Source organism: Tiliqua scincoides, chromosome 2 (assembly GCF_035046505.1).
Source record: "Tiliqua scincoides isolate rTilSci1 chromosome 2, rTilSci1.hap2, whole genome shotgun sequence".
NCBI classification, from domain to species: Eukaryota; Metazoa; Chordata; class Lepidosauria; order Squamata; family Scincidae; genus Tiliqua; species Tiliqua scincoides.
The window spans coordinates 231534039-231543743 of NC_089822.1; the positions used below are offsets into that span (position 1 = coordinate 231534039).

A 9705-nucleotide genomic window follows, 5' to 3' on the forward strand; every position below is an offset into this window, starting at 1 on the left:
TTGTTTGTCCCTAGCATTTAGAATGAGTGATGGAAAATGGACCTGGCTTCTGGTTCTTGCCAAAAGACTATTTAGATGGAAGGCCCACGGGGGGGGGGGGGGAAACTAGAGAGCATTTCAAAGAATGCTGTGCTCTGAGATTACGACTGTGTGATGTGTGTGCCAGCTAATTAAAAGGCTGCATTTGCTGTTTACTGCTCTCTCATTTGCTGAGACTGTAAGTCAATTAAGATAGTTAAAAGAATATCATGAGGAATGGATGCTTTCATGTCCATGATCATCTTGTGGAACAGCTCAAAGCTCATAAAGCATAATAATATGATTGTGTTAGATCGTGTACGCTTTTGCTTCTGAAAGTATAAAGTAGTGTGACCAAATATAGAACAATCTTCCGGTAGCAATAGATGGTTTATGCTTTTTAATCCCCCCTTGTAAGTAGCATGATAGTACAATAGGGATGGGTCTACTGTTTGAGGCTTTTCCAATCAGAAATGAATACAGGGCTTAGCCAAACTAGAAGGGAGTGAAAAATAGGATTGTGCTAGAAAATAGAGAGCTACTTTGTCTTTGCCAGAATTTTTCTCTTTAAGTCACAGTTAGGTCACACAAAAGCACAGGTGCAAGCGCCAATTAAAGTTATATAGGGAGCAAGGCACAGCTCAGCAGCTACCAGCATTCTAGATCAAATTTTAAGAGTCTCCATAAAGGAATAAAATGGTTCTGTATTTTGAAAGCAGCCCAGAAATACTAATGACTCATAAAGGTCCAGTCCAAACCACAGATATCCTCAGCTCCATTGACGTTTGCTAGTGTCTTGTGCCTCCTGTCCTCCTTTCTTCACGGTAGAACATTCAAGGCAGCCTTTTACTGGACGTTTTCTTTACAAGAGAGTTTGCTGAAAACTTCTGCGTCTTTTCAAAAACTTGTTTTTTTAATTATTTATTGAAAAGATTCATATCCCCCCTTCTTTCCTTTCGAATAAACAGAAGCAAATGCCACAGGAAGGCCTGCACACTTTTGGATTAATCAAGCAGCACATCAGTCATATATGGCAGCCCACTGTGGGCCCAGTCAATCTCTGGTTTTATCCCCAGTACTGCCCAAGGGCGGGATTGGCTTGCAAACTACTCCGCAGGCTGCAGTAAACAACTGATGTAACCATTTCACTTGATGGGACCACCAGAGGTTGTGGTGATCTGACTCCAAGGGCCCATCCACATACTGCTAGAGCCAAAACAACATCACTTCACAATCCAGATTTAACCAAATTATCAGTTTTCTCTTTTTCAGAGGCTAATTCTTTGCCAAAGTAGGCAGTTTGGAGAAGATCCATGTTTGGATCTACTGTCCTTTTTATTTTTATTTTAAGATTTCAAAGCAGTGGGGGCTGAGGTGAAACAAAGCAGTGGCAGCAGGGGAAGAAGGCTCAATTCTTTCCATCTCACTGTTATTGCGACATAAAGACTGGCAAGCTGATATTAGTTTTGGATGGGGGAATGCAATCTGTATACCTCTTGTTTTCTTCTCCCTCGCATGTGAAAAGTAGTAGCATCAGAGCGGGTGATTTAAATTAGAGAAATGGCGTGGGGAAAGGGATAACCTCCTCTCCCAGTGCTGCTACCATTATTCAATTCGCACTACCACCACTCCTCAACTGTTTTAAAGTTTTTGAAAATGTCCAAATATCCAATCAAATCCTGCATCACAACTAGTTTGACCCTAAGCACTGTCAGGCTTCTAGGCTGAATCAAACCTCCTTGGCTTAGTTTTGATGATTAAAAAGATTGCTTCTGGTCTACTTCTATCTCCAGTCGACTGGATTGGCATCTTGTGTAGTCTGGCCTTCAGTCAGAACTAAAAATGGATTTGCTTCCAGTCTCCCTCCTCCCATCACAACTGTGAGAGAAAAGATGCCATTATCACTGTCTGCTTATTTCAGACTACAGTCCTATACCCACCTTCCTGGTGTACAATGAACACAGTGAGACTTAGTAGACAGACACAGGCTTGTGCTGTCAGGCACACAAGGTTTATACTAAGATGTTCCAAGGCATTTTGGTGTTTGAGGTGGAAAATCCAAATCCCACCCCCACCCTCAGCAGTTAAACTATAACAACATGTTAAATTACCGGCAATGTGCTTTTGTGTAATGGTGCCCAAAATCTGCTGCCTGAGGCACTTTGCTTCACCCTGCCTAATAGTGGGGAGAGCCCTGATTTCCAGAGCTTCTATAATTTCATCAGCTTCCGTTCTGATTGATGGACTGCATTTCTGCCCTGCTTAAACTACAATGAGTAGAAGTCAAAAATCTCATAAAACGTTGTAATAAAGCTCACTGTACATAGTACTATGAGAGAGAAAAGGAGAATTCAACAATATAGTGTGGAATAGGAGTGTCAAACACAAGGCTGATGGAAGCTCCTTATCCCCCCCCCCCGGATAATTGGGCTTAGTCCAAGCCCCACTATACCTGAACTGCCTCTGTCCCTTGGCATTTCAGAAATTCCTTATTACCACTCTTTTTCCACACATATTTCCACTTATCACATCCTGTATTTTAACTAGCTTAGTAGCAAGAAGAGGAGGCAGAGATAGTAAGGGTTTGTGTGGGCAGATTATGACTGATGCAGTGGGTGGGTCTAGGGTGCTTGCACACCCTAGGACACCTACTACCACCCTGTCCCAATCACCACTCAAAATGTCTGCTTTACCCAGCTGTCCCCACTGGGATTCTTATTCTCAAGATGGTGGGTGGAAACTTGCAGCAAGTTGTCAATGGGTGTTGAGACAGCTCGGCTGGAGAGAAGCACTACCATTGTATTTGCACATTTCTTACAATTGGTTTGGTTCTTTTTTGAGGGGAGGGGGGACTCCTCTGGGTTGTAGTTATGACCAGGTAATCCAAGTGATAATGAAACATCACCACTGAAAGTGCAAAACAAAGACGAATTGTGTTGTTCTGGGTTCCTAGGCAACACTGTGTCTGCAGCTTGCACTCATGTGTGACACAGATAGCAGTGCAGGAGGCAGCATAAATTTTGATTTTTGCTTGCAACATTTTGTTGCAGTTACCTCATGTAATACAAAACGATAAGCCCACAAGGTCATTTTTCCTTCTTTTTTAAATTTTGTAAAACAATTACACTTTTTAATGGATTGATGGTGGCTCGTTGCACATAATTGCCTGCATAATGGCTCTGTGGAATCCTATACATTACAAAAAGTGTTTTAGTTGCAAGTATATAAGTCCAGAAGTAGGTGATCGATTCGGCTGGGTAAGGGCCACTTGATTTTATGAAGGCCCCCAAAGTCACCAAGCCATATGACAATCAGGTCCCATGTCTCTGTAAAGAGAACAACTGGTAAATATGAAGGATGCACATATGTCCTTCATTCAGTTTTAATACTGTGCTACAGGGATGTGCTGGAGTAACTGCACTAAGTCATGAGTCAAATTGCGAGTCTCCACCCGCTTGACTTGGCTCATTTGCAAGTCATAACAGGTGGCCATTGTGACTTGTCCTGAGCCTTTTTAAAGAGTCATTTTGACTCGAGTCTGAGTCTTTTCAAGAAAAAAGTCAAGGTGTGAGTCAGGCGCAGCTGTGCAGAAAACACAGAGGTGCTGGTAGGGTGTGTGAGTTGGAGTTCTCATTTAACACTATCCTGATGTTCCCATCCGCCATCAGTAATGTGTTGAATTCCTTCACTTCAACCTCCCTTTTCATTTCACTAATGTAAACAAAAGCTCTACTGTTATTTGAGTAAGCACAGCAGTGCAGAAAGTGGTTGATTCCTTACACCATTTACATTACAACTTCTGATTCCACCTTTAGAAGGAGCTCCAAGCAGCACACCACGGACTAACAGGGAGGTGTCTGAGCTCAGCAAGACAGAAGGGAACAGACAGCATGAAAAAAGTGGCTGGCAGGAGGGAATGTCACCCGCGGCAGCTGGGAGGCTTACAACCCAGTCCTTTGCAGGTCTACCCAGAAGTCTCATTGTGGTCAATGGAGCTTCCTTCCATCACAAGGAAATGCCTCTCCCCTGGTTTGTCCACCTCCTTTGCCCCTCCCTGGATTATCCAGGTATTTTTCCCCCCATCCATTGGGCTCTCTCTTCTCCCCTCTGTTATCCAGAGAAAAAAATCAAGCCATCTTTTCAGCCAATCGTCCATTCCTTTTGAGATGGACAAGAGAGTCCGCTCCCTCCTCCCCCGGGTTGCCCTCACCTTCTTCTGGTTCCACTCCCCCCCCCCGAGACAAGTGGGTGGCAAAGAGGTTCACTTGCTCTCTCTACTTGAAGAAGGGAAGCCGTTTGCACAAAGGTGTCACGTGGGCTAGAGACGGCTAGGCCCTCTCCTGCTTATTTCTAGAGAAAGGGCTGACCTTAAGGTGATTTGACCACCAATTTGGCTGAATTGGACCCTGTACTTGGAGGAGCCCCACACTGGGACAGTGAACAGAGCACCCGCAGCTGGCACCTCCCTCTGTAGCTAATGCTCCACATGGAATTCTCCATGCTGAGGCATCATTAGGAGAGCATGTTGGGCAGAGCATTGCTGCTAAATGGCCTTCTCATGGGCCCATGTATCTGTTTGGCTTGAAATTGGTCCCCCTGGACATAGTTGGTGGTGACATTGGTTGGTGGTGGTTGTCTTGTGGTAACGAACAGTAGACTCTAAATCTGGCATAATGCACGGCTGCTTTAGCAGAGCAGCATATGTGAATGGGTCTCCATTCTTACAGTAGCACTTAATGAGGCTGTAAAATAGTTCTGCTGCCTCCTTTTCCAGTCCTTTTTTTTTCTCTCTTGAGGTTTAGTTTCACTGTGGATATTATATTAAAATCCTTCCATGTAATAGGGAAAAAAAAAAGCTTGTGTCTTACTGCAGGCATCTTTCTTGAAGGGGAAAATATTTTTTTAAAAAACAATGAAGCATGATGATTGATTTCTTTTATGTTTATTGAGCTCGGTCTTGCAGACTTGAAAAGAATAGAAATGGGATCTCATTTTTCATCAGGCTTGGCCTCATTTTTAAATAACGTCCCAATTTTTATGGGTAAGAACTGTTCACACCATAATTTATGAAAGCAGCAATTTGGCAGATGGAGCTAATTTTCCCCCCTGCTTTGAGTTTTCTTCTCTCTGATTTAATATATTATAATTATATAGTTGTAAGTGGAGGCCAAAAGTGAGTTCATTGTAAAGAGATTCTTAGAGAGCAACGTCTCTAGATGACTCATGCAAGTGAGTCAAACTGCACATTGTAGGAGAAGGGGCCAATTTCTAAAGTCTGAAGCACAAGAAAATGTGCATATGCCCAAGGAAACCTCATTGTACCTGGGACCCAGAGACTGCAAGAAGTGTGGAGGAGAGAAGAGTGGTTGGCTAGAGCAGCAGATGCCAAAACGCGGTTTGTGGGCTTGATCTGGTGCCTGCAAAACACCTTCCCCAACGTGAGTGGAGCTTACCATTCTGCATGCTGCCATCTTGTTTTCCCATCTAATCTTCATGCAAAGTCGCGCTGGGCAGCTACGTCTGCTGCCCATCACCCTAGTAGGCTCTTCACCTGGATTTCCAGGAGGAAGTGACTGGCCAGTGTAACTTTCCAAGCAGATCGGATGGAAAGATAAGATGGCGCCATGAGGAGCAGGAAAGGCTTTTCCCTAATGCAGCAGTTCTGTGGTTTGGAGACTGCTGGGCTAGAGTGTCTCTCATGTTCCCTCTTCCATTCCACACCCTTCTTCCTTTTTGAATCCAGGGAGCAAAAAGAGGAGGAACACTAGTGGAGGTGGTGGCTTATGTACCCTCACATAAGAGGTGGAGCGTCTGTCATGCTGCCTCCAGCACCAGGAAGACTTGGATCATGTAAAGCCAAAGCTGCACAGAACATATTAAGCTGAAACCAGGACTTAGAAATTAGTTGTGGAATACTATAGGAAACCAGTCGGAAAACTGGTAAAATGGATGGTTCTGGTTCATAATTCTGTTATGGATGATGGTGCAACACATTGCATGCTTTCAAGCCATTGTCATTTGAACACACTGCAGTCAATGCCATTACCACCAGCTGTTCCTACTTTGGTTGCTTTTCCTGTTTGTTAAGTTGGTGGTTCTTATATGTTGGAAGTGAAGAGACTGCAGGACAAGTGGGCCCACCTGTGAGATGGACTGAAGCATCTGCTCTGAGAGGTGGGCTGGGAAAGGTGGCAATTTGAGTTCCACCAAAGAGTACTGGATATGCAAGTGCTTCAGGGATTTTTTTATAGTATTCATGAAAAATGAACACAGTTTCATACCCCAAATTACCCTGATTTTCTAGATAAGGTTTCACTATTTTGTGGAAGGTTTGTTCTTTGCTTGCAATATGCCCAGTTCAGAATTATATTAAGCTGGCTTTTTTTCTTTAAATATGCAAAGCTTTTTTCCCCTTTGCACAGTATAAACACACTTTAATAACCTTTCATTGAATTGTTTCAGTTCTTTGCCTTTGTCACTAATGTGTGTTCCTTGACAGTCTACAGGACTTGTGTGAATAGTTGGGCACACGGCTGAATAAAGGAGTGTTCAGAAAATGTCATTGCTGAGAAGGAAAAATCCTTCAGCTAAATGAATTTTTAAAAAGCGACAGACTTCACATTCACCATTGATTACCGTCAACAAGCGAGGAGGGAATTGTTTTCTTCCCCCCCTTCCCTTTTTATTATTTCTTTCATTCTGCTTTTCACTCCACCATTCCATTGATTTCCTCTTCCCTCTGTGCCTCTAAGCAGCTTCTTCTCTCAGGCCTGAAGGGCAAGTGAATTGCTTTTTCATCCTAGTTTTTTGCTTGTCTAAGAAGCAAATACCTCTGCCTAGGGTGACAGATTCCATTATCCTCCACAACCGCTGAGTACATCACCTCAGTGACCTGCTCCATTTCCTCTGCTCAGTGACTAAGCAATGCACAGCCCCTTTTTCTGCACGTGGTTCAGCTGCACAAATCTTATTATAATTTGCTTTCATAAAACTTTTATCCGGTGATATGGGAATCTGCCTGTGTCTCTGATGATTCCATGCAAATAACATATTCAGAGGCTTCACAACACACCCATGTTTTCTTTTTCCCATTTCCATCATCTTAATAGCTCAGAGCAGTTCTCTTAAGCCATTGGTGGAGTTACTGGGCCTCTCTCTCTTTATCAAGATCTGAAGAATAATTAGGCGGCAATTCTAAATGTGTGTTAATTAAATGGGGCCATCATGTTGCGGCATGGCATTCATGGTGGCTACATGCCTACCGGAGTTGTGTCTCAGTTACTTTAAGAATGAACAAGAAACTTCAGGCTCACAAGGGAGAAACCAGAACCAGATAATTCTGAGCAGGTTTTCTTATGTTTATGATAGTGAACGTTTGACAGCATTTTCATAAGTCAAAGAGACAAAGGAGAAGAGGGTGTTTTTGTTTTGTAGATCTAGTTTCATTCTACAGAAGCCCATTAACTCACTCCTAAATTACCTCATGCTAAAGTAAATATAAGGCTACTTATAAGAGATGAAGAGAGGACTTATGAAAACTATCAAATGCTGCATCCTAGAGGTTCTCAAGTCCAATTAAAAATATTTTGACTTTCTCAACATTAAACAAGAAAAGAGAAAGTCACAATAGTAGCATTTATTCCAGACCAAATAATTAACAGTTAGTTATAATAATGTTACTCTTGTGAAGAACGTAGAAGGACCATGGGTGGCTTGGTCCAATGGTTTGGTTTCATTTCTTTATGGAATACGAGAGCAGTCCATCTGGTGATCCTAAGGGATAATCAACACCAGTCATGATGCGCACATAACCAACAACCATTCATGTGTCCTATTTATAATTTACACAATATTTGGAATAACTGGAGTTGTGATAAACTGGGTAGGAAAAAGCCCTCTCATGAGTTTTCACTTTGAGTATCCTGAGTCTGATCTTATCAAGTGTAATATTTAAACATGCCATTTCATTTGATGAAAATTCAGGGTTCTTATGGATATTGAGTATTAATGATAATAACATTTCATACAAAGCATTCTGAGTGGAATTTAAATTGTAGTGATCTTGTTGGGGTTGACGACGAACCAAGCAGGCTTTGTGAGAGGCTGTGGAACAACAGATGTGGTGCATGCCACCTGTCTTCTGCTTGAGAAGCACTGAGAGAAGCAAAAGTCACTGTACATTGCCTTCATTGACCTTGAAAATGCATTTGATTGCATGCCACATAATGTCATCTGGTATGCGCTGCGTAGCCAAGGAGTGCCAGAAGAACTTGTTAGATGGGTGAAGGTCTTGTAGTACAAGGGTCCAAATGTGCAGGCCATTGCTGGAACTTCGAAAGACTTCCTCTTTACCATCGGCGTCCACCAATGCTCAGCACTCTCTCCGCTGCTGTTCTTCACTGTGATGGATGTCATCACCCGTGATCTGCAAAAGCCGGTGCCATGGTCACTTCTCTATGCAGATGACATTCTTCTTGCATCTGACAACCAGGCAGACCTTGAGCAGCAAGTACAAGTTTGGAGCGACCATCTTGCATTGTTTGGCCTCCGCCTCAACATCAAGAAGATGGAATACATGACAATGGACCGTGACAAGATCAGGACTATCTGTGTAAATGGCATCAACCTGCTACGTGATGAGACGTTCTGATACCTCGCCAATCGCGGCTGACAACAGCCTGAGTCACAAGACCACTGTGTGAGTAAATGCAGCCTGGACAAAGTGGCACACAATGACCGGTGTCTTTTGCAACAAGATCAGCAACTTTCTCAAGTCAAAGATCTATCAGATGGTCATCTGGCTGGTTGCAGTCTACAGAGCTGAATGCTGGCTGGTGACAAGAGAAGCCAAATGTCGCCTCGGTGTCAAGGAGACAAAGATGCTGCATTGGATCAGTAGTATCTCTTGACCACATTCACAATTATGGCATCCGGCAGCGGTACAGCATTGCTCCAAGTTGAGAGAAGCCTGGCTTCAATTGTATGGCCACGTTTTGTGTGCCAACAGCGATATGCTAGTACTGAAGGGCCTTCAGTTAGAGGTCAATGGCAAACAACCGAAGGGCCGACCGAAGCAGCACTGGCTTGACACGCTGCATTGCGACATGAAAATCACCCACCTACACTTGGACCAAGCCTGCAATCGAGAGAAATGGCAACTCCGATCCAAAATAGCTGACCCCACCACCACACGGGATAAACGCTAAAGAAGAAGAAGTGATTTTGTTGGAGTCAGGCTATATTAGCAAAATAATTATGTTTATATTTTCTCAGCTGTACCTTCAGACTACAGGCCAATTCACAAGACCACTGAATGCATAGTGGTTGCTTTACATTCATATCATTTCAAGGTTATGGTGAAGTAGTTATGTGAGGGTCCAATCCTATCCAATTTTCCAGCCCTGGTGCAACTACAATGCAGCCCCATGGTAAGGGAACAAATGTTCCCATACCTCAAGGAGGCCACTGTGACAGCTGCCCCACTACAAGATGCAGTGCATGCCCCATTAGCACAGTTGCACTGGCACTGGAAAATTGGATAGGATTGGGCCCTGAAGCGGCTGACACCTGCAGAGCTGGAAGGCTTTGCCTGCCACTGAAGATGACCAGCATATGAGGTCACCTCACAGGATTAAGTTCAGATGCTTGTGCAATACAACTGTTAGGCCCAAATCCTAACCCACTTTC

The 9705-nt window shown here is 43.5% G+C and overlaps 1 pseudogene; it reads left to right on the forward strand.

The window, feature by feature from the left end:
* Positions 1-8233: 8233 nt before the first annotated feature.
* On the forward strand, positions 8234-9224 carry LOC136638959 (uncharacterized; annotated as a pseudogene).
* The last annotated feature ends 481 nt before the right edge of the window (positions 9225-9705 follow it).